This window comes from Zea mays, chromosome 4, assembly GCF_902167145.1.
Source record: "Zea mays cultivar B73 chromosome 4, Zm-B73-REFERENCE-NAM-5.0, whole genome shotgun sequence".
Classification (NCBI taxonomy): domain Eukaryota; kingdom Viridiplantae; phylum Streptophyta; class Magnoliopsida; order Poales; family Poaceae; genus Zea; species Zea mays.
In genome coordinates, this window is record NC_050099.1 from 130,536,308 (window position 1) to 130,562,068 (window position 25,761).

Below are 25,761 nucleotides of genomic sequence, written 5' to 3' on the forward strand. Positions count from 1 at the left end.
TGCCGGGCCCCAACGGGGTCATCACCGTTGGATCCACGTACCGACACGCGTACGAATGCGACGTGGAGTGCATGGAGTACGCCGAGGCCCTCGCCGAATCCGAGGCCCTCATCGCCGACCTGGAGAGCCTCTCCAAGGAGGTGCCAGATGCGAAGCGCCACGCCGGCAACTTCGAGCTTGCAGAGGCGGTTAAGTCCATCCCTCTTGACCCCAGCAACGACGCCTCCAAGCAAGTCCGGATCGGCTCCGAGCACGACCCCAAATAGGAAGCAGTGCTCGTCGACTTTCTCCACGTGAACGCCGAGGTTTTTGCGTGGAGTCCCTCGGACATGCCTGGCATACCGAGGGATGTCACCGAGCACTCGCTGGATATCCGAGCTGGAGCTCGACCCGTGAAGCAGCCTCTGCGCCGATTCGACAAAGAAAAGCGTAGAGCCATAGGCGAGGAGATCCACAAGCAGATGGCTGCAGGGTTCATCAAAGAGGTATTCCATCCCGAATGGCTAGCCAACCCTGTGCTTGTGAAAAAGAAAGGTGGGAAATGGAGGATGTGTGTAGACTACACTGGTCTAAACAAAGCATGTCCGAAGGTTCCCTACCCTCTTCCTCGCATTGATCAAATCATGGATTCCACTGCTGGGTGCGAAACCCTGTCATTTCCTTAATGCCTACTCAGGGTATCACCAAATCAGGATGAAAGAGTCTGACCAGCTCGCGACCTCTTTCATCACACCCTTTGGCCTGTACTTCTATATTACTATGCCATTCTATTTAAGGAACGCAGGCGCGACATACCAAAGGTGCATGAACCACGTGTTCGAAGAGCACATTGGCCGAACGGTCGAGGCTTACGTCGATGACATCGTGTTCAAGACGAGGAAAGCCTCTGACCTCCTCTCTGACCTTGAAGCGACATTCAAGTGTCTCAAGGCGAAAGGAGTAAAACTCAATCCTGAGAAGTGTGTCTTCGGAGTCCCCCGAGGCATGCTCCTGGGGTTCATCGTCTCCGAGCGGGGCATCGAGGCCAACTCGGAGAAAATCGCGGCCATCACCAACATGGGGCCTATCAAGGACTTGAAAGGAGTACAGAGGGTCATGGGATGCCTTGCGGCTCTGAGCCGCTTCATCTCGCGCCTCGGCGAAAGAGGCCTACCCCTGTACCGCCTCTTAAGGAAGACCGAGCGCTTCACTTGGACCCCCGAGGCCGAGGAAGCCCACGAGAACTTAAAGGTGCTCCTTACAAGCGCGCCCATCTTGGTGCCCCCCGCTGCCGGAGAAGCCCTCTTGATCTACGTAGCCGCAACCACTCAGGTGGTCAGCGCCGTGATCGTAGTCGAGAGACGAGAAGAAGGGCATGCATTCCCCGTCCAGAGGCCGATCTACTTCATCAGTGAAGTACTGTCCGAGACCAAAATTCGCTACTCGCAAATTCAGAAGCTACTATACGTGGTAATTCTGACACGGCGAAAGTTGCGACACTACTTCGAGTCTCATCCGGTGACTGTGGTGTCATCCTTCCCCCTGGGGGAGATCATCCAGTGCCGAGAGGCCTCAGGTAGGATTGCAAAGTGGGTAGTGGAGATCATGGGTGATACAATCTCATTCGCCCCTCGGAAGGCCATCAAGTCCCAAGTCTTGGCGGACTTTGTGGCTGAATGGGTCGACACCCAGCTTCCAGCAGCTCCGATCCAACCGGAACTCTGGACCATGTTTTTCGACGGGTCGCTGATGAAAACAGGAGCGGGCGCAGGCCTGCTCTTCATCTCACCCCTCGGAAAGCAACTCCGCTACGTGCTACGCCTCCATTTCCCGGCGTCAAACAACGTGGCCGAGTACGAGGCTCTGGTTAATGGGTTGCGCATCGCCATCGAGCTAGGGGTTTAGCGCCTCGACGCTCGTGGCGACTCGCAGCTTGTCATCGACCAAGTCATGAAGAACTCCCATTGCCGCAACCCGAAGATGGAAGCCTACTGAGACAAGGTTCGGCTCCTGGAAGACAAGTTCTACGGGCTCGAGCTCAACCACGTCGCTCGACGATACAACGAGACTGCGGACGAGCTGGCTAAAATAGCCTCGGGGTGGACAACGGTTCCCCCGGACGTCTTCTCCCGAGACCTACATCAACCCTCCGCCAAGACCGACGACACGCCCGAGCCCGAGGAAGCCTCGGCCCAGCCCGAGGCACCCTCGGCCCCCGAGGGTGAGGCACTGCGCGTCGAGGAAGAGCAGAATGGGGTCACGCCTAATTGAAACTGGCAGACCCCGTACCTGCAATATCTCCACCGAGGAGAGCTACCCCTCGACAGAGCCGAGGCTCGGCGACTGGCGCGGCGCGCCATGTCGTTCGTCTTGCTGGGAAACGAAAAGGAGCTCTACCACCGCAGCCCCTCAGGCATCCTACAGCGATGCATATCCATCGCCGAAGGTCAGGAGCTATTGCAAGAAGTACACTCGGGGGCTTGCGGTCATCACGCAGCGCCTCGGGCCCTCGTTGGAAACGCCTTCCGACAAGGTTTCTACTGGCCAACCGCGGTGGCCGACGCCACTAGGATTGTACGCATCTGCCAAGGGTGTCAATTCTACGCAAGGCAGACACACCTGCCCGCTCAGGCCCTACAGACGATACCCATCACCTGGCCATTTGCTGTGTGGGGTCTAGACCTCGTCGGTCCCTTGCAGAAGGCACCCGAGGGCTACACGCACCTGCTGGTCGCTATCGACAAATTCTCCAAGTAGATTGAGGTCCGACCCCTAACCAGCATCAGGTCCGAGCAGGCGGTGGCGTTCTTCACCAACATCATCCATCGCTTTGGGGTCCCGAACTCTATCATCACCGACAACGGCACCCAGTTCACTGGCAGGAAGTTCCTGGACTTTTGCGAGGACCACCACATCCGGGTGGAATGGGCCGCCGTAGCTCACCCCATGATGAATGGGCAGGTAGAGCGTGCCAACGACATGATTCTGCAGGGACTCAAGCCGAGGATCTACAACGACCTCAACAAGTTCGGCAGGCGATGGATGAAGGAACTCCCCTCGGTGGTGTCACACCCGGCTTTAAGGAACAAAGCCAGGTGCATCTCATACATGCGCCAAGAAGACAACATATATAATAATAGAGTGTATAGAGATAAATGTCACAATAATCAGAGTATTTATTACGTAGCGGAAGACTTATTACAAAATAAAAGAATAAACATAAAACGAACTAAGGATCGTCGGCGCTAATGTCAACTGAGAAACGCCACCTAGATCAGATCATACTCCTCGCCTTGTGGCTCCTCCTGAACCACCTGCTCTTCTCCTGTGGGGGGGTGTGAGACAGCAAGAGTGAGCTCACATACGTTCATCGCTCAACAAGTCGTGGGGAATAATGTGACATGAACTCATCAAAGGTGAGAGCTCATGGAGTGTAAGGCTTATCAAAGAGAATGGTTAAAGCTGAGCATTGCTTGTAAGTAGTTGATCAAAATTTTATTAGCAATTACTAAGTGTAAGTAAATACCAAACCTTAAATAAAGTAATAGAACAAATTAATAATAAACCCATGCATATGCAAATGACAAAATTGAATTTAAGTTCCATAATTTAATCATCAGAGAGTCCTGAGCTGCTCATGACCGTGAGCTCGGCTAGTATACCAGTTTTACACTCTGCAGAGGTTGTACCCTTTACCCACAAGTCATGCTACCCATCTGCCAAGGGGTCGCGAATCCCATACACCTCTACCTAGGAAGCGCGGCAGGGCAACACTACGAGGCCTTTACAAAGTTCCACTAGCTTCCGAAAACCCGCTACAGTTTATAGGAAGCTCCAATGCAGGGTTCTTGCCTGACCGCCATCGCAACAAAATCAACCAAGGACCTCCCTACACTGACCACTCCCCTACTGCCCTTGCCCCTTTCGGGTAAGGTAGTCTTCCACTAGCTTTCCTAATTAGTCAGCCAAGGGCGTCCCATTAAACCCTTGTGGTGGCACGTGGTTCTCAAGTTAAGCTCTATGTTCCAATTAACATTAATGATCTTGACATGAACATAAATAAAATAACAACAAGAATTGGAACATAGATATAATAAATGATTATCCCAAAACCATGTAAAGCAATAGCAAAACTACCCAAGTGATTCAGGGGTAAACAAGGTAATGAGATAAACAATCTAGGGTGACCTATTGGGTCCCATCAAAATTAACCTATGCATGAATAAGTGATATTAAGAACATTATTGGGTAAAAAGTGGTCAAGGGCACAACTTGCCTGGCACTTGAGATTCCAGGTGACAGGATGAACTTCAGATCCTCGTAACCTCACTGCTAATCGTAGCAATACAAACAGACATGATATAGACAAAATTAACATCACACCAAACATAAGAACATACTGCATAATAATGATCTACGCTTCGCTACGGGACTAACGCAACTAGAACGGATCAAATCGGAGTTATAGATTTTAAGTTATGAATTTCTAAAGATTCTATGTGCTTTGTACAAGATTAAATAGGATATAAATTTTAATGTGACTTTCATGTCAAAACAGAGGTACTATATGATAAACAATAATATTATATAATTATAGAAATTGGAATGGGTCAATTTGGAGTTCATACGCATTTTCTATGATTTATACAAATTCTAGCAATTGTTTTTATATTCAAAATCTATTTTTAACTCTATTCCTCTGATTTACAAAATCCCTGGACTGCGCACCGAATAACCAGATAACTCAGGGGCTAGCCTGCAAGTTTCCCTAGACTCAGTAAACCACGAGTTGGACGGCGGGTTCATTACTTGATTTTGCAGGGGTTCATATGCTAAACTGTCATGGCGAAGGGGTATGGACGACCCTGGTCCGCCCGATCGAGAACCGACGGCGGTGATTAGATTTATATCTTATCGAATCGTTACGAACCGAGAGCTATTGGATCTAGATCCAACGGCCCACATCCTACGATCCCGAGATCTGACCCCAACCCTCCGATCACAATCCTGCTGTCGTGGTGGATCTACCAAAGGAATACGCGCGTCGTCTAATCACAGCCGTTCACTACTAAACCAACGGTCACCAAACCTTCTTCCTTCTCCCAGCGACTAGAACGACGGCGCTGTCCAAAAACCCACGGCGGAGATCAACGCCGGCCACTCAACTATCCGAATCCTGCTCCGATATCTCGATCCGATAGGCGCAAACCGAAATAGAGGTAATTGCGAAGCTAGGTTTGGTTATCTCACCGAGTATTGAAGAATGACCAAACCTGGACGCGACGAAGGGCGGCTTCTTGCGGCGACAGAACCTCCGGCGAGGAATCCGTGTTGCCACGCCGTCCGATCCCTCCTAGCACGCCGACGAACCGCACTACCGCGTCACCAGACGACTCCCGACCCAATCCTCAGCTTTCCCCCGTGGCCCTGACGCCCTGATGAACCTGCGGCGGCTTCACTGTAGGCGGCTGGGAGTGGTACACAAGAGAAGCGCGGCGGTGTTTCTGCGGCGTAGCCGGACCTCCTCTATCCTTCCCCCCATATAGGCCGAGGTCCCAACAGAATTCGCAGTGCGGAACCAGTAAATCCGGCCGGCGGGTGCGGAGGATGGAGTTCGCGGCGCGAGTTAGCCCGAGGTTTACTGCGTTTGAAGACGAGTCTGACAGTGGGTCCCCGGGCGTAGTGAGGGGCCGGTTCAACGTGGGTGCGAAACAGCGGATGACGCGTGGGACCCATTTGTCAGCAGCACGCGCGAGCGGGCGCGAAAGAGCTGGGCCGCGCGGTGATCTTCTGCTGGTGGGCTGAATTGCGGTAAGTCAGCCCAGGTAGGCTTCCTTTCCCTTTCTTTTTCTTTTTATGTTTCTATTTTTCCTACTTTGTCTTATTTTGAATTCCAAATTCAAACTTCAATTTAAATTCAAACTTTGTGGCACTTTTGTACACTGAATAATTATTTAGTTTGATCATACCTACTGCGATGAAGTTATTAAATTATACTTTTATTTATTGGATAAAATTCCTTTCTCCCCTCTATTTTCATGGTTTTATTTCCAAGTTAGACTTTGAATTCTATGGATCCATTGATATGCTATTGATGATACATTTATTTTATTAAGCACAAATGCACAATCAAATAAAAACTCAGCATGATGCACAGATTAATTATGTGTTCGTTGTTCTATTCATCCACTTTTAACTAATGTTGAACACATGCAATAATTAGTAGAGGCCACAAACCATTGAGATTATCTCTATTTTCTTTATTACACTTTTGAGTATTACAAATCCTACCCCCTTAAAAATAATCTCGTCCTCGAGATTTAAGAAGATCTAGGGAAAAGGTGGGGAAAATCTATGCGAAGCTCTTCTTCTCTTTCCCAGGTTGCTTCATCTTCACCGTGGTGACTCCATTGCACTTTGCACATCTTTATCACCTTATTTCTTGTAACTCGAGTCAATGTATCCAAAATCTTGATCGGGTATTCCGTATAAGTCAAATCGCCCTGAACACTGAGCTCTTCCATTGGTAACTGTTCCTCAGGGACACGGAGACACTTCTTAAGTTGAGATACATGAAATACATTATGCACATCCGATAGACTATCTGGTAACTCGAGTTGGTATGCCATCTCCCCAACTCGCCTAAAGATCAAGAATGGTCCAATATAGCGTGGGGACAATTTGCCCTTGACTTTAAATCTCCTCATTCCACGAAGTGGTGACACCTTGAGATACACATAATCTCCTTCTTCAAATTCCAATGGTCTCCTTCTATTATCAGCATAGCTCTTTTGCCTGGTTTGAGCCACCCTCAAATTCTCTCGAATTATACGGACTTGTTCTTCTGCTTCTTGAATCAATTCAGGCCCAAAGAACTGTCTTTCTCCAGTCTGATCCCAATACAGAGGAGTCCTGCACTTTCTCCCATATAAAGCTTCAAAAGGTGACATCTTCAGACTGGCCTGATAGCTATTATTGTATGAGAATTCAGCATAAGGTAGACTTTTATCCCAACTTCCTCCACGTTGAAGGGCACATGCTCTCAACATATCTTCCAATACTTGATTAGTCCTTTCAGTCTGTCCATCAGTCTGAGGGTGATAAGCCGTACTGAAATTCAACTTTGTACTCATGTTCTCATGAAAGCTTCTCCAAAATCTTGAGGTAAACTGCGAACCTCGATCAGACACGATCTTCCTTGGTACTCCATGTAAACACACAATCCGAGCCATATATAACTCTACCAGTTGTGAACCTTTATAAGTAGTCTTGACAGGAATGAAGTGAGACACTTTAGTCAATCTATCCACAATCACCCATATAGCATCATATCCTTTCTGGGTGCGAGGCAATCCAGTAATGAAATCCATACCAATCTCTTCCCACTTCCACTCGGGTATCTTCAGTGGGTGCAGTAGTCTAGCTGGCCTCTTGTGTTCAGCCTTAACTCTTTGACATACATCGCACATAGCCACATGTGCAGCCACATCTCTCTTCAATCCCTACCACCAATATTTCCGCTTCAAATCCTGATACATCTTGGTACTACCAGGATGAATAGAATAATTCGAGTCATGGGCCTCCTTCAAAATGGTCTCTCGAAGGCTTTCAATATCAGGAGCACATATCCTGTCCTTGGACCATACGGTGCCTTGCTCATCTTCCGTAAATTCCGGACCTCGACCTTCAGTAATCAGATCCTTAATCTCTTTTATTTTAGCATCACCAATTTGACCTTTGCGGATTTCTTGCTCCAAGGTAGGTTTCACATCAATAGTAACTCCTTCAGTATGAGCAACTATCCCCAGGTTAAGTCTCCTGAAATCCTCAACAATCTCGTCGGGTAGCTGGGCAACAATAGTTGAATGAACATGCTCCTTGCGACTTAAGGCATCTGCAACCAAATTTGCCTTGCCTGGGTGATAGTGAATCTCCAAATCATAATCCTTAATAAGCTCCAACCAACGGCGTTGCCTAAGGTTGAGATCCTTCTGAGTGAATATATACTTCAGACTCTTATGATCCGTGTATACTTGGCACTTAGTTCCCATAATGTAGTGTCTCCAAATCTTAAGTGCATGCACAACGGCTGCCAATTCCAAGTCATGAGTGGGGTAGTTCAATTCATGTTTCCGTAACTGACGAGAAGCATAGGCAATCACATGTCCTTCTTGCATGAGCACACATCCTAAGCCTTGGCCACATGCATCGCAATAGATATCGAATCCTTTCTGTTGGTCTGGCATAACCAATACTGGTGGCGACATCAATCTTTTCTTCAATTGATCAAAGTTGTCCTGCCACTTATCGTCCCACTTAAATTCTCTTCCTTTCTCCAAAAGCGAAGTCATAGGCTTAGCAATCTTAGAAAATCCTTCAATAAATCTCCGATAATATCCTGCTAATCCCAAGAAACTCCGAATCTCAGTAACTGTAGTGGGTACTCTCCACTCCATTATCTCCTTAACTTTAGCAGGATCCACTGCTATTCCTCCATTAGAAATAATATGACCAAGGAATGGCACCTTGTCAATCCAAAACTCACACTTGCTGAACTTAGCGTAGAGTTGATTATCTCGTAGCTTCTGTAGCACCAACCTCAGATGTTCCTCATGATCGCTATCACTCTGGGAATAAATAAGAATGTCGTCGATGAACACCACGACGAATCTATCCAAGTACTCCATAAACACCTTATTCATCAAGTTCATAAAATAAGCTGGTGCATTGGTTAATCCAAACAACATAACAGTAAACTCATACAATCCATATCGAGTCGAGAAAGCCGTCTTGGGAATATCCGATGGTCTAATCCTCATCTGATGGTAACCCGATCGGAGATCAATCTTCGAGAATACTCTAGCACCTCTCATCTGATCACATAAATCCTCAATACGGGGTAATGGATACTTGTTCTTCACAGTAACATCATTGAGATACCTATAATCCACACACATTCTTTGTGATCCATCCTTCTTCTGTACAAACAGAACCAGCGCTCCCTAAGGTGAGAAATTCGGACGAATGTACCCAGCCTCTTGTAATTCCGTTAATTGCTTCTTAAGTTCCTTTAGTTCTTCTACGGACATCCTGTATAGCCGTTTAGAAATAGGAGTCGTCCCAGGTAAGAGATCAATGACCAACTCAACATCCATATCTGGTGGCACCCCTAATAACTCCTCTGGAAAGACATCCGGAAGATCTCTAACTGCACGGATGTTGTCACCCACAAACTTCTCATCTTCTAAGAATGTTGTTAGACTGATGGTGGTAGTTACTGCAACTTCAACTTCAAATATTTGTCCTTTGGAACTGGTGAGTTCTACGGTTCCCTTAGCATAGTGTATATACTTCCTTTGCCTTTCTTAACCATGACATACCAAGGATCACGTCTATAGTGCTCTCTTCTAACACTATAGGGGTAGCCCATCGGGGTTAGAAATACAAGGTAAGAAAGGAAGAATTGTAGACAAGGCGAGTAATTACAAGAAATGTTACTGCAGGGGATTTATTAGCTAAGTAGATTAGTGTTTTATCCACTAAAGCTAATACTTTACCTTATGGTGGTACATGCTAAGATGTCCATCTATAATAATTCAATCAATCAAAGAAGCAAATCAGACATTTATCATCAGCACAATCAACCAATCATTTTTAATTAAAGAAAATAGTTTTAAATTTTGTCTTGGGTTCCCTATCTCTTAAAAGATCATAGTGGTAGGATTCCAAGGTGTGAAATCCATCTTGTCTTAGAATAGAGGAGGTAAGAATGATCAGAGTAGAACAGCAAAAGGTGAGACAAGATCAAGATGAGATGAGTATAGAATGAGTCAGAGTAAGGTAAGTAGGAAAGGGTCTATCCATTTCTATCTAGGTTTCGTCCTACAGTCAACATTTCCTCTGATACCACTTCTGTCACACCCGGCTTTAAGGAACAAAGCCAGGTGCATCTCATACATGCGCCAAGAAGACAACATATATAATAACAGAGTGTATAGAGATAAATGTCACAATAATCAGAGTATTTATTACATAGCGGAAGACTTATTACAAAATAAAAGAATAAACATAAAACGAACTAAGGATCGTCGGCGCCAATGTCAACTGAGAAACGCCACCTAGTTCAGATCATACTCCTCGCCTTGTGGCTCCTCCTGAACCGCCTGCTCTTCTCCTGTGGGGGGTGTGAGACAGCAAGAGTGAGCTCACATACGTTCATCGCTCAACAAGTCGTGGGGAATAATGTGACATGAACTCATCAAAGGTGAGAGCTCATGGAGTGTAAGGCTTATCAAAGAGAATGGTTAAAGCTGAGCATTGCTTTTAAGTAGTTGATCAAAATTTTATTAGCAATTACTAAGTGTAAGTAAATACCAAACCTTAAATAAAGTAATAGAACAAATTAATAATAAACCCATGCATATGCAAATGACAAAATTGAATTTAAGTTCCATAATTTAATCATCAGAGAGTCCTGAGCTGCTCATGACCGTGAGCTCGGCTAGTATACCAGTTTTACACTCTGCAGAGGTTGTACCCTTTACCCACAAGTCATGCTACTCATCTGCCAAGGGGTCGCGAATCCCATACACCTCTACCTAGGAAGCGCGGCAAGGCAACACTACGAGGCCTTTACAAAGTTCCACTAGCTTCCGAAAACCCGCTACAGTTTATAGGAAGCTCCAATGCAGGGTTCTTGCCTGACCGCCATCGCAGCAAAATCAACCAAGGACCTCCCTACACTGACCACTCCCCTACTGCCCTTGCCCCTTTCGGGTAAGGTAGTCTTCCACTAGCTTTCCTAATTAGTCAGCCAAGGGCGTCCCATTAAACCCTTGTGGTGGCACGTGGTTTTCAAGTTAAGCTCTATGTTCCAATTAACATTAATGATCTTGACATGAACATAAATAAAATAACAACAAGAATTGGAACATAGATATAATAAATGATTATCCCAAAACCATGTAAAGCAATAGCAAAACTACCCAAGTGATTCAGGGGTAAACAAGGTAATGAGATAAACAATCTAGGGTGACCTATTGGGTCCCATCAAAATTAACCTATGCATGAATAAGTGATATTAAGAACATTATTGGGTAAAAAGTGGTCAAGGGTACAACTTGCCCTTCACTTGAGATTCCAGGTGACAGGATGAACTTCAGATCCTCGTAACCTCACTGCTAGTCGTAGCAATACAAACAGACATGATATAGACAAAATTAACATCACACCAAACATAAGAACATACTGCATAATAATGATCTACGCTTCGCTACGGGACTAACGCAACTAGAACGGATCAAATCGGAGTTATAGATTTTAAGTTATGAATTTCTAAAGATTCTATGTGTTTTGTACAAGATTAAATAGGATATAAATTTTAATGTGACTTTCATGTCAAAACAGAGGTACTATATGATAAACAATAATATTATATAATTATAGAAATTGGAATGTGTCAATTTGGAGTTCATACGCATTTTCTATGATTTATACAAATTCTAGCAATTGTTTTTATATTCAAAATCTATTTTTAACTCTATTCCTCTGATTTACAAAATCCCTGGACTGCGCACCGAATAACCAGATAACTCAGGGGCTAGCCTGCAAGTTTCCCTAGACTCAGTAAACCACGAGTTGGACGGCGGGTTCATTACTTGATTTTGCAGGGGTTCATATGCTAAACTGTCATGGCGAAGGGGTATGGGCGGCCCTGGTCCGCCCGATCGAGAACCGACGGCGGTGATTAGATTTATATCTTATCGAATCGTTACGAACCGAGAGCTATTGGATCTAGATCCAACGGCCCACATCCTACGATCCCGAGATCTGACCCCAACCCTCTGATCACAATCCTGCTGTCGTGGTGGATCTACCGAAGGAATACGCGCGTCGTCTAATCACAGCCGTTCACTACTAAACCAACGGTCACCAAACCTTCTTCCTTCTCCCAGCGACTAGAACGGCGGCGCTGTCCAAAAACCCACGGCGGAGATCAACGCCGGCCACTCAACTATCCGAATCCTGCTCCGATATCTCGATCCGATAGGCGCAAACCGAAATAGAGGTAATTGCGAAGCTAGGTTTGGTTATCTCACCGAGTATTGAAGAATGACCAAACCCGGATGCGACGAAGGGTGGCTTCTTGCGGCGACAGAACCTCCGGCGAGGAATCCGTGTTGCCACGCCGTCCGATCCCTCCTAGCACGCCGACGAACCGCACTACCGCGTCACCAGACGACTCCCGACCCAATCCTCAGCTTTCCCCCGTGGCCCTGACGCCCTGATGAACCCGCAGTGGCTTCACTGTTGGCGGCTGGGAGTGGTACACAAGAGAAGCGCGGTGGTGTTTCTGCGGCGTAGCCGGACCTCCTCTATCCTTCCCCCCCATATAGGCCGAGGTCCCAATAGAATTCGCAGTGCGGAACCGGTAAATCCGGCCGGCGGGTGCGGAGGACGGAGTCCGCGGCGCGAGTTAGCCCGAGGTTTACTGCGTTTGAAGACGAGTCTGACAGTGGGTCCCCGGGCGCAGTGAGGGGCTGGTTCAACGTGGGTGCGAAACAGCGGATGACACGCGGGACCCATTTGTCAGCAGCACGCGCGAGCGGGCGCGAAAGAGCTGGGCCGCGCGGTGATCTTCTGCTGGTGGGCTGAATTGCGGTAAGTTAGCCCAGGTAGGCTTCCTTTCCCTTTCTTTTTCTTTTTATGTTTCTATTTTTCCTACTTTGTCTTATTTTGAATTCTAAATTCAAACTTCAATTTAAATTCAAACTTTGTGGCACTTTTGTACACTGAATAATTATTTAGTTTGATCATACCTACTGCGATGAAGTTATTAAATTATACTTTTATTTATTGGATAAAATTCCTTTCTCCCCTCTATTTTCATGGTTTTATTTCCAAGTTAGACTTTGAATTATATGGATCCATTGATATGCTATTGATGATACATTTATTTTATTAAGCACAAATGCACAATCAAATAAAAACTCTGCATGATGCACAGATTAATTATGTGTTCGTTGTTCTATTCATCCACTTTTAACTAGTGTTGAACACATGCAATAATTAGTAGAGGCCACAAACCATTGAGATTATCTCTATTTTCTTTATTACACTTTTGAGTATTACAGGTGGTCTGGAGTCTGAGGACGACGCCAAGCCGAGCCACGGGTTTCACGCCGTTTTTTCTAGTCTATGGGGCCGAGGCTATCTTGCCCACATACTTAGAATACGGCTCCCCGAGGACAAGGGCTTACGACGACCAAAGCAACCAGGCCAGCCAAGAAGACTCACTGGACCAACTGGAAGAGGCTCGGGACATGGCCTTACTACACTCAACACGGTATCAGCAGTCTCTGCGACGCTACCGCGCCCGAGGGGTTCGGTCCCGAGACCTCCGGGTGGGGGACTTGGTGCTTCGGCTACGACAAGACGCCTGAGGGCACCACAAGCTCACACCTCCCTGGGAAGGGCCGTTCATCATCGCCAAGATTTTGAAGCCCGGAACATACAAGTTGGCCAACAGTCAAGGCGAGGTCTACAACAACGCTTGGAACATACGACAGCTACGTCGCTTCTACCCTTAAGATGTTTTCAAGTTGTTCATATACCTCGTTCTCTTTACATACACAAATAAAGTCTAACCATCAAGGAAGGATCAGCCTTGCCTTGGCAAAGCCCGACCCTCCCTCGGGGGCTAGAAGGGGGAACCCCCTCTGCGTCAAAATTTTCCTCGGAAAAAGTCTTTCTGCCAGAACATCTTTCGCGCTTTTCGACTACTTCGATAGTGGGATCCTGAAAACGACGGAGTACACGTAAGCGGCAAGGCCGACCGAGCCGAGGGACTCCTACGCCTCCGGGATACGGATACCTCACTCATCACCTTCTGCGATAAGTAACTCACGCTCGGATAAGCGATTCCGCTGATCGAACAAGTCTTAACGCTCGAAAACTTTTCTGCCGAAATGATTTTTCGTGCCTTCTCGACTATATCGATAACAGAATCCTACGGACGAGTAAGAGTACACGTAAGCGGCGAGGCCGACTGAGCCGAGGGATTCCTACGCCTCCGGGATACGGATACCTCACTCTTCACCTCCCGTGATAAGTAACTCTCGCTCGGATAAACGATTCTGCTACCGACAAACAAGTCCTGATACTCGAAACAAGAGGAAAAGAAACGCAGCTTTACAACGCGACAATGATATGTTTGGGCCTCGGCGGCCGCAAAAAACATACGCACACTACAGACAAACTGTTCCTGCAGGTTCAGACATCAGTAGGGGGAGCAGCAGCACCCTCGGCATCGACCCCACCTTCGGCGGAATCCGACCCGGCCTCGGACAACGACACGGTCGGAGGATCTCCACCTCGAAGGAAGATATCAGCACCGCGCCCAGGCCATCGCCGCCAGGGTCTCCTCCAGGAACCCGGCCCGAGCAGACGGCTTGATCGGCCGCTCCGTAGCCTCAGCTAGCTGTCCCCCAAGGACATCAGCCCGACTCATGGCTTCGGCAGCCCGACTCCAGGGTTGGTCCCGCCAGTGGACGACCTGGCCAGGTTCCAGCCGCCGCTGCTACACCTCCTCGGCTTGGGAAGTCACCGGCTCCTCGGCCGACGAAGTTTCTTCTCGAGCCAACTCCGCCTCTGTCCATGCTGACACCGCTGTCTTCGGCTCCGGCTCATCGCAGAGTAGCCGAGGGTTCCTTAACTGAGCAAGAGAAGCCTTAAGTGGCAAGGCCGACCGAGCCGAGGGACTCCTACGCCTCCGGGATACGGATACCTCACTCGTCACCTTCCGCACAAGGCAACTCACACTTGGTTAAGCGGTCCAGCTAGCCGACAGGCGAGTCCTGGTGCTCGAAATGAGGAAGAAACACGGTATTGCACTCAAATACCAAGATGTTCAGGCCCCGATAGCCACAATGAACAGACACCGACACTCAGGATGCCATTACAAACGCAACCCCGGTTCCACTCCCGCGGGTATGAACAACCTCCACATCGGAGAGCCTGCGGGACGACAAACTCCGGGTGGCTCGCCGCCGACCACTACAGCAGCGACAACGACCTCCGCTCCGGGCGGCCAAACAGCAGCAGCGATGACCTTAGGGCAGACGCTGCTGCGACAAGGCCCTCGCCCGTGTCCCCACTTGAGGGGCGAGGACAAGAAATCAAAGCCAAAGAGACGAAGGCCCGGAGCGCAGATGGCGCCGACGATCTCGTCGGCGGAGAAGCCTTCTCCGGCGTCCACCACCTCAGCACCGGCGACGGCAGCCACCTGCCCACCGGCAGATCCCCACTCGCGTCCTCAGGCGTCGCGGACTAAGTCTTCACAAACGCACTCCAGGGTCCTCCCCCTACGACACGGGGGCTGGGTCCCACATGACATGCAAGCTATCCTGGGACTGAAGCAACCAGATCGGCCGAGGCGTCACGAAAGGCACTAAAACCTCGGAGGAGTCAAACCACTCTTCCGAGGCCTCGGGGGCTACACCCGGCGGGTGCGCTCGCGCGCACCCACCGGAACGAAATGCAACCGAGAAAGGCCGGTCCCCTTGCAAAAAAGTGTGATAAAGCCTCCAAGCGAGTACCAACACTCCCTTTGAGCTCAGGAGCTACTACCGGGGACCATAATTAGGGGCACCCCCAAGACTCCTAAACTCGGCTGGTAACCACCATCAGCACAAGCTACAAAGGCCTGATGGGCGCAATACAGGTCAAAGCTCCGTCCACTCCAGGGGCACGATCTCGCCTCGCCCGAGCCCAGCCTCGGGCAGGAACAATAGACCCAGGTGGATTCACGCCTCGCCCGAGGGCCTCCTCAAGCAACGGGCGCACCTTCGACTCGCCCGAGGCCCAGCTCGGGCAGGCTTCACGGAGAAGCAACCTTGGCCAGATCGCCTCGCCAACCGACCATATCGCAGGAGCATCCAATGCAAGGATCGCCTGACACCTTATCCTGACGCGCGTTCCTCAGTCGACAGGGCCGAAGTGACCGCAGTCACTTCACCCCTCCACTGACTGACCTGACAGGAAAACAGCGCCGCCTGCCCTGCTCCGACTGCTGTGCCACCCACCAGGGTGAGGCTGATAGCAGCCGAGTCCAGCCTCAGGCGCCATAGGAAGCTCCGCCTCGCCCGACCCTAAGGCTCGGCCCCTAGCCTCGACCTCGGAAGACGGTCTCCGCCTCGCCCGAACCCAGGGCTCGGACTCAGCCTCGACCTCGGAAGACGGTCTCCGCCTCGCCTGACCCTAGGGCTCGGACTCAGCCTCGACCTCGGAAGACGGTCTCCGCCTCGCCCGACCCCAGGGCTCGGACTCAACCTCGACCTCGGAGGAGTCACCACCTCGCCCGTCCTTGGGCTCGGACCGACCACGCTACAGGGGGGTACATCATTACCCTACCCCTAGCTAGCTCAGGCTACGGGGAACAAGACTGGCGTCCCATCTGGCTCGCCTCGGTAAACATGTAATGATGGCACCTCGCGTGCTCCATGACGACGGCGGTTCTCAGCCCCCTACGGAAGCAAGGAGACATCAGCAAGGACCCGACAGCTGTGCTTCTATAGGGCTCGAGCGCTCCTCCGACGGCCACGACATCACATGAACAGGGCAACAACACCTCTCCGACAGCCACGTCGGCATGTACATAGGGCTCTGGCTCCTCTCTGCTAGACACGTTAGCACATTGCTACACCCCCCATTGTACACCTGGGCCTTCTCCTTACATCTATAAAAGGAAGGTCCTAGGCCCTCGTACGAGAAGGTGGCCGCGCGAGAGGACGGGCTGACGGACAGTCTCTCCCTCTCCCTCGCGAACGCTTGTAACCCCCTACTGCAAGCGCATCCGCCCTGGGCGCAGGACGACACGAGCCGCGGTTCCCTTTTTTGTTCCCCCTTGTGTTCCGTCTCGCGCCGACCCATCTGGGCTGGGACACGCAGCGATAATTTACTCGTCGGTCCAGGGACCCCCCGAGGTTGAAACACCGACAAATTTCAGGAGAATTTCCATGCTCATCATATTCCCCAGGAATAATGAAACTTAATAAGAAGGAATTCTTATCCCTCACGCAAGAAGGTATGTCTGTTAGTTAATACCAGGATCATTTCACACAACTTTCTCGCTATGCACCTAAAGATGTTGACACAGATGAGAAGCGCAGCGGTTCTTACAAGGCTTGATTGGACCTTTGAACTATCATCTACGAAGCCACAGTTTCCCAAACTTTCAGTCTCTACTAGCCTCGAAAGCAAAAGAAGTGAATTGTTGGATCACAAGAGGAAATTTCAGGGACAATCTAGCAGGAACACTCGTCCACTTAACAACTCTCAAGGTTCTTAGTTTCGCTCTAGAAATCAGAGTGGAAATAATAATTATCAAATGCAACGCTCTGGACAGCAAGGACAGAGAAGCAATCTATACCAGAACCAACAGAGGAACAACTCTCAGACCGGTCAAAGATCTGGTGGTTATCAGCAGAATCGTCAAGGAAGCGCCATGAACACATCACCCAAAAATAACAATACAACTACCCCAGTTCAACCTAGTGGATGTTTTAAGTGTGGAGAAATTGGTCATTATGCCAACAACTACCCAAAGCGCAACCCATAGACACAACAAGGAACAACAATCAAAGAGTTGATCAGAATACACCTGCTTGTGGTAATGCACAGAACAAGGCTCCGCAGAACCAGAGTAAGGGAAGAATAAACCATGTGATTGTAGAATCTGTTCCAGAGGATGCTGACGTGGTGTATGGTATGTTCCTTATTAACTCCATACCTGCATTAGTTTTATTTGATTCTGGAGCATCTCATTCTTTCGTAACAAAGTCATTTGTGGAAAAGCATAATATATCAAACTATCCTTTGAAGAGGAAATTATAAATTAGATAACCAGGAGGTGAAATTAGAGCCACTCACTCATGTCCTCAAACTAAGCTTGAGATTACATGAATAAGCTTTCTAGTAGAGCTGATAATTTTGGAGTCAAGTGGAATCAATGTGATACTTGGAATAGATTACCTAACCAAGTATGATGGAGTAATATCTTGTGCTAAGAGAATGATTACATTAACAAGTCTGCAAGGAGAAAGAGTTGAAGTCAATGTTAGCATGCCAACAGAAGAAGAAGCCATGGTAAATCAATTGGAGGAGAAATCTTTGGAAAACATTAGAATAGTGTGTGAATACCCAGACGTATTTCTGGAGGAATTACTAGGTATGCCACCTGATCGTGATGTAGAGTTTTCTATTGAATTATTACCCAGAACTGCACCCATTTCAAAAAAAACCTTATAGAATGGATGTCAAGGATTTAGTTGAACTAAAGAAACAAATAGACGAATTATTAGAAAAAAGTTTTATCTGCCCAAGCTCGTCTCCTTGGGGAGCCCCAGTTCTATTTGTGAACAAGAAAGATGGTTCGAGAAAAATGTGTGTCGATTATAGAATTTTGAATGAAGTGACAACTAAGAACAAATACCCTTTACCACGAATAGAAGATTTGTTTGATCATATGAGAGGAGCTAAGATATTCTCAAAAATAGATCTTAGATCGGGTTACCATCAGTTGAAGATTTGAACTGAAGATGTACCTAAGACAACCTTTACAACAAGATATGGACTATATGAGTTTTTGGTTATATCGTTTGGACAAACTAATGCACCGGGTTACTTTATGAACATCATGAATAAAGTATTCATGGAATATCTCGACCAGTTTGTGGTTGTATTCATCGACGATATACTAGTATACTCTCATAATGAAGAAACACATGAAGAACATAAGATACTAGTTCTACAGAAGCTTCGTAACAACCAATTGCATGCAAAATTCTCAAAGTGTGATTTTTGATTGAAGGAAGTCGCTTTCCTAGGACATATCATCACAGATGGAGGAATCAAGGTAGACCCCGGTAAAATAAGTGAAATATTAAATTGGAAGCAACTAACATATGTGTCCAAGATCAAGAGTTTCCTTGGATTAGCAGGATACTACAGAAGATTCATCGAAGGCTTCTCCAAGATAGTGAAACCTCTTACTTCACTACTGGAGAAAGGTAGAGTTTAAGGGGGATGAAGCATGTTAGAAATGTTTTGAAGAATTAAAGGAAAAGCTAACCACTGCACCAGTCTTAGTAATGTATGATATTCACCAAGGATTTGATGTATATTGTGATGCATCACATCTAGGACTTGGATGTGTGTTAATGCAGGAAGGAAAGGTAATAGCTTATGCCTCAAGGCAGTTGCGAAAGCATGAAAAGAATTACCCGACACATGATCTGGAATTAGCTATCGTAGTGCATGCTTTGAAGATTTGGAGGCACTACATGATTGGAAACAAGTACAAAATCTTTACGAATCACAAAAATTTGAAATATATATTCACTCAGAAAGAACTCAACCTAAGACAACGAAGATGGCTTGAGTTAATCAAAGATTACAATTTGGATATACAATATCATCCAGGAAAAGCAAATGTAGTGGCAGATGCTTCGAGCCGTAAATGTCAAGTAAACAATGTTACTACTTATTTGATGCCGCAATAATTATGTTGGGAAATGGAACAACTTAATCTTGGTATGGTTAATAATACGAAAGCAACCATTATGGAAGTGGAATCTACTTTGGAACAAGAAATTGGTAAAGGACAGGAATCCGATGAGAAAATTAAGGAAATTAAAACTCAGATTAATTTAGGAAAAGCCTCTCACTTCACAGAAGATGAACAAGGCACAGTTTGGCTTAAAAGGAGGATATGTATACCAGAAATTGAGCATCTACGCCAACATATTTTGAGAGAAGCTCATGATTCAGCTTATTCTATACACCCTAGAAGTACTAAGATGTACCAGGATCTGAAGGAAAAATATTAGTGGTATGGTTTGAAAAGAGATGTTGCTACTTATGTTGCACTATGTGATGTATGTCAACAAGTTAAGGCAGAACATCAAAGACTAGCAGGTTTGCTACAACCTCTTAAAATACCAGAATGGAAATGTGAAGAAATTGGTATGGACTTTATAGTTGGATTACCTCATACCCGTGATGGTTATGATTCTATATGGGTTATTGTAGATAGGTTGACTAAGGTTGCTCACTTTATACCTATGAAGACAACATACTCAGCAGCCCAGTTAGCAAAACTATACATGTCAAGAATTGTATGTTTGCATGGTGTACCTAAGAAAATTTTATCAGGTCGAGGAACCCAATTTACCTCACATTTTTGGAAAAGGTTACATGAATCTATGGATACTAAGCTAAATTTTAGCTCAGCTTACCATCCGCAGACAGATGGACAAACAGAAAGAATAAATCAAGTTTTAGAAGATATGTTAAGAGCCTGTGCTTTAAAATATGGTAAAAGTTGGGATAAGAGTTTGCCCTATGCAGAGTTCTCTGATAACAATAGTTACTAAGAAAGTTTAAAGATGGCACCGTTCAAAGCACTCTATGGAAGGAAATGCAGAACACCGCTATACTGAAATCAAACTGGAGAAAGTCAAGTATTTGGTGCAGAAATTCTCCAAGAAGCAGAAAAGCAAGTGCAGATTGTTAGAGAGAATCTAAAAACAGCACAATCAAGGTAGAAAAGCTATGCTGACAATAGAAGAAGAGAATTAATCTTTGAAGTTGGAGACTTCTATATCTTAAGGTTTCCCCAATGAGAGGAATGAGAAGATTTAGAGTTAAAGGAAAATTATCTCCCCATTATATTGGCCCATTTAAAATTTTGGAAAGGAAAGGAGAAGTAGCATATCAGTTGGAACTACCCGACAGTTTATCGGATGTGCATGACGTATTCCATGTGTCACAACTCATGAAATGCTTAGGAGTACCAGAAGAACGGTTACCCATGGAAAAAATAAACATTAATGAGGACTTGACTTATTCTGGGTATCCGATTAGAATTTTGGAAACATCTCGCAGAAATACTTGGAGTAAGGTTATCAATATGTGCAAAGTTTAGTGGAGTCATCATTCGGAAGATGAGGCCACTTAGGAAAGAGAAGATAAACTCAGGACATAAATCCTCGAGCTATTTTCAGAAGTTTTTTAATCTCGAGGACGAGATTTTTTTAGGGGTTAGGTTTTGTAGCACATCAAATCCATCAATTAAAATTATGGTCATTTAAAACTTAATTGAAAGTAAAAGTAAAAATTCAAAACAAGTGGTCGATCTCATTTATCTTTCGAGAATGATTTTGTTTGCTCATAATTGATTGATGATTTTATTCATAATATTCCTTTTATGTGAAGCCCAATTAATTAAAGTAGGAACTTTGGTCCAAAAATAAATATTTTAATTATAAATAATTTTGGTATAATTTTTATGATTTTTGAAATATTTAAAAACATATTTATTGATATTTTTATGGGATATAAAAATAAAATAAATTAAAGAAAAGAAAAAAAGAGAAACCCTAATCGGCTAGGCCGAATTTGGCCCATTAAGGCCCAACAGGTCATCCGCCTCCCCATTCCCTCCTTCTCTCTCTCTCTTACGCGTGGGTCCCACTTGGCCCTTCCTTCCTCCTCCAGCCGCGCGGACGCGCGTCCATGTCGTACCGCGCCCGGCCCGATCCCACGTGGCCCCTCGCCTCCTCAAGCCTGTAACGGCCGCTCTTCTTCCCTTCCTCTCCCCCACTCACTTCATTGATGGAAGAAACGGTCGACACCATTAATGGCGGCCGCTGGCCCCTCTCTCCCTCTCCTCACCGACCCTCGCTCTCCACGGCTCTCCCTCTACTACCTCTATAAAAGCCAGCCCCTGTCAGAGCTCTCCCTCCCCTCATTCGAGCTCTCTCTCTCTCTCTCTCTCTCTCTTTCTCCCATGCCGCTCGTGGGACCGTCCGCCGTCGCCGGACCATCCGCCACCGCACTGTCCCCGGCCGCGCCCATGCCTTCCCAACCGCGTCGTGCCCCAGCCCGGCCGCACCCATGTCCTTGTCGTCGTTCGCCATAGACGACCCCCTCTGTTCGTCGATTGGTACCTATGCATGATCCGAGAGCAAGGTGGAAGAGAACACAAATTTTTATTAAAATTTTCAAAAGTCATGTTTGAATTAGTTTATGATTTCTGTGATTATTTGTTTTGATTTGTGATTTGAAGACCATGTGTATGTAAACAACTGATTTTAAGTGTATGCAATGAACTAGTATCAGTCGTATGGTGTATGGTAATTGTTTACAATTATTTTAGAAATTATGTTTAGAAAGAAGAACGACGGGATTTGATAGACCACGTGTTAATGATGAAAACTACCTCTGTTTTGAATTAGTTTTATGTTGTAGCAAATGGATGTCAATATGAGTAGACTAATAATATGATTACGAATTAGGTTTTATTCTAGACATTTTTATAAGTAAGGTTTGTTCGGTATGTGTCTATTCATGTAATGGTGTATGTTATTCATGTAATGGTGTATGTTTATTTATTTGGTGAATGTTTTCTTTTGTATGTACGATATGCGAAACTATATTAGAAGCTGATTTCGTGGTAGAAGATCAAAATACATTTGAAGACGATCCACAGGACACCTATGACCTAGGCAAGTGGATTATCCCTCTACATTTCTGCTTGTACCCAAATAATGCATATAATAATGTTTACCTTTGGAGATTTGTATAAATTTGATGGGATTTACCTAAATTGGATTTCCTAAAAATAAAAACCCTATTCCTTGATTACCCTGGGAAAATACAACGCTTAGTAATTGTGCTACTGCTCAAATAATAATTATAATGTCACTCTTTAATGATACCATTGTTTCGAAAACGAAACTTGTGTTATGATGATAACTTGATGGTTTAACAAGATCATGTTGTATTAAATGGATCATGGAGTGACCACCCAGGAAAACAGTGCAACCAGGAGTGCTATCATGGCTTTGGCTTTGGTAAATAGCTTTATAGACTTAGTGCTTAGCAACCCTACCTAAAAGATGGGCAAAAGGGGCGGCAGTGGTTTGGTGGCAGCTCATGTTAACATGGGGTGGTAGTCTTGGCTAAGTTACCTCGCCCAGAGGGTCACCAATACTGACGTGGAAATTGTGGCTTTGTAATAAGGATATTTTGTGAAAGCCTCATAATGGATCCCTAGCCATTGACCTCAGAAGTGTTTAAGGGTCCGTACAACCCAGGCTAGATGGGATACATGGCTTGTGGGTAAAGTTGTACCACCTCTACAGAGTGTAAAACTGATATGTCAACCTTGCTCATGGTTAAGAGCAACCTGGACCCTCACATGATAACTGAACTTAAAGATGGAGGGTAAATCGTGATCCGATGATTTATATATGGTTTGCTTAAGTGGTTTCACTTAAGTGTTTTTGAGATATAATCATATGCTTATGATTAATTGGGATATTTTGGGTTACACTTACAATTAGTAAGTTAGGCGTTGTTAATAAAATATTGACCAATTAAAATGCTTACCGCTTAACCATAGACTACCTTGTTAACCTTGCATAACTCCTCCCATTTGTTGAACCCTCATCATAAGCGAGCTCACCCCTTGCTAAATTTTTTATCAGAAGCTGATGTGGAAGGCTGTGACGATGGTGACGATGAGTACTGAGTCTAGCGACGCGCCAGTCTACTTCCTGTGGAAGATTACCCATACTATTTCTGTTGTACTTTGATGATGATACTATTTAAGACTTTTAAGTCTGAATGATGTAATAAAGTTATGATACTCTCTTTTACGCCTTTATTACATTGTCATTTGATATATTACACTTGTGACGTCAACATATGTGTGGAAAATGGATCATGGCCACATATGTTATGCATTCGGTTTTGCCCCTAAAACCGGGTGTGACAGCGATAGAGGTTGAGGGAGAGACAGAGTAGCTACTCGGCTACTAGATAGAGAAGAATGAGAGCCTAGGCTCTACTCGGGCAGAGAAAGGTTTTTTCAAAACCGATTATGGGCACACTGGACATTGTATAGTAGCTGTTCGGTGCACACCGGACATCGCACAGTCACTATCCGGTGCACACCGGATAAGGCCGCATAGTGATAGATTAACGCATGCCCAGCTGGTGCACCAGACATTGCACAGTGCAGTGTTCGGTGCACACCGGACTATCCAGTGAGCCCAGACAAAGGGCATTTTGAGATTTTTCTAGAAATTTTTGAACCAAACAAAATCCCAACTTATAAGGACACAAAAGAACACCTGTTGGGGTAGGTATTGGCACCCTCACATATTCTCTCATAATTTTTAAAATATTGTACCATAGGCTATGTAGTTTTTAGAGAAATAAGCAAATGGTGAGATTTTGCATTTGGGTGTTGCACTATGGGTTTCAAATATGAATTGAGTTGTGAATACTGCCCCTAAGTGCAGTACCACATGCACATCTCAAAAACCAACAATTGCATAGAAAATGAAATTTAAGTACCAAAAGCTTAAAAGCTAGAACTTGTCAAGTTTGAGACCAAGCTAAGCTTTTTCACTCGCTTTGTTGGCGGTTATCTGAACTAGGTTAGACAACTCCAAGATCCAATACAAAAAATTTAAATATGAAATGCAAGATTGACATCACCATTTTATGATTAAGTAAAATTTCTGAGATCAAGAATAATTAGCTCATTCCTCAACATGCAAAAGCTGGTTTTGTCTAAAGGGTTTGTGAAAATATCCGCTAGTTGATCTTCCGATCTCACTCTGTCACACCCGGATTTAAGGCAAAATCCAGGCGAATCAAATGTGTGCTAGGATCAAGTCTCACACATATGATGACTCATGGAAGAGAAACGAATGTCACATCTTTACTATGTAATTGGATGTCTATACAAAATAACTAAATAATTACATCATATGAAGACAATGATCCTCGCAACCATAGTTGACTGGGAGACAACGAACTAGACCTCTCACGAACTCATCACGACATCCTTCATGCTCCTTGTCTTGTGGTACATGTCCTTGACCTGGGGGATGTGAGTACATCAAGGGTGAGCTCACATACGTTCATCGCTCAACAAGTTGTGGGGTATAATGTGCATGAGCTCACTTACGGTGGGGCTCATGTGAAGTGTAAGGCTTACCAAAGAAGATGGTTAAAGCTGAGCATTGCTTTTAAAGTTGGTCAAAATTTGATTAGCAGTTGCTAAGTATAAATAGATACCAACCCAATTAAATAAGAGATCGCAATTAATAATAAAACTCACAATGCAATGCATATGACAGATTAAGTTTAGTTCCATAAGTTAATCATGTGAGTGTCCGAGTCGCTCATGACCGTGAGCACGACTGATATACCAGTTTTACACTAAGCAGAGGTTGCACATCTTTACCCACAAGTCGTGTTACCCATTTGCTAAGGGATCACGACTTCCCATTCATCTCTACCGAGGAGACGAGGTAGGGTAGCACTACGAGGCCTTTACAAAGTTCCACTAGCTTTAGAAAACCTGCTACGGTTTCTGAGAAGGGCAATATAAGAATCCCTCGTTCGAAAAGCCATCGCAGCATGATGGACCCGCGAACCTCCCTATATCGCAGCTCCTCTACCGCTCTTGCCCCTTTCGGGTATGCTAGTCTTCCACTAGCTTTCCTAATTAGTCAGCCAAGAGCGTCCCATACCACCCTTGTGGTAGCACTGTTTTCCTTGGTGGTCGCTCCATATTCCAATTAACATAATGATCTTATTATGAACAATAATTAAAACAGTAGCAAAATTGGAACATGATCATAATATAACATTAATTTCTCAAACCAGGTAGAGCAATAGCAAATCTACCTAATAGTTCTTTTG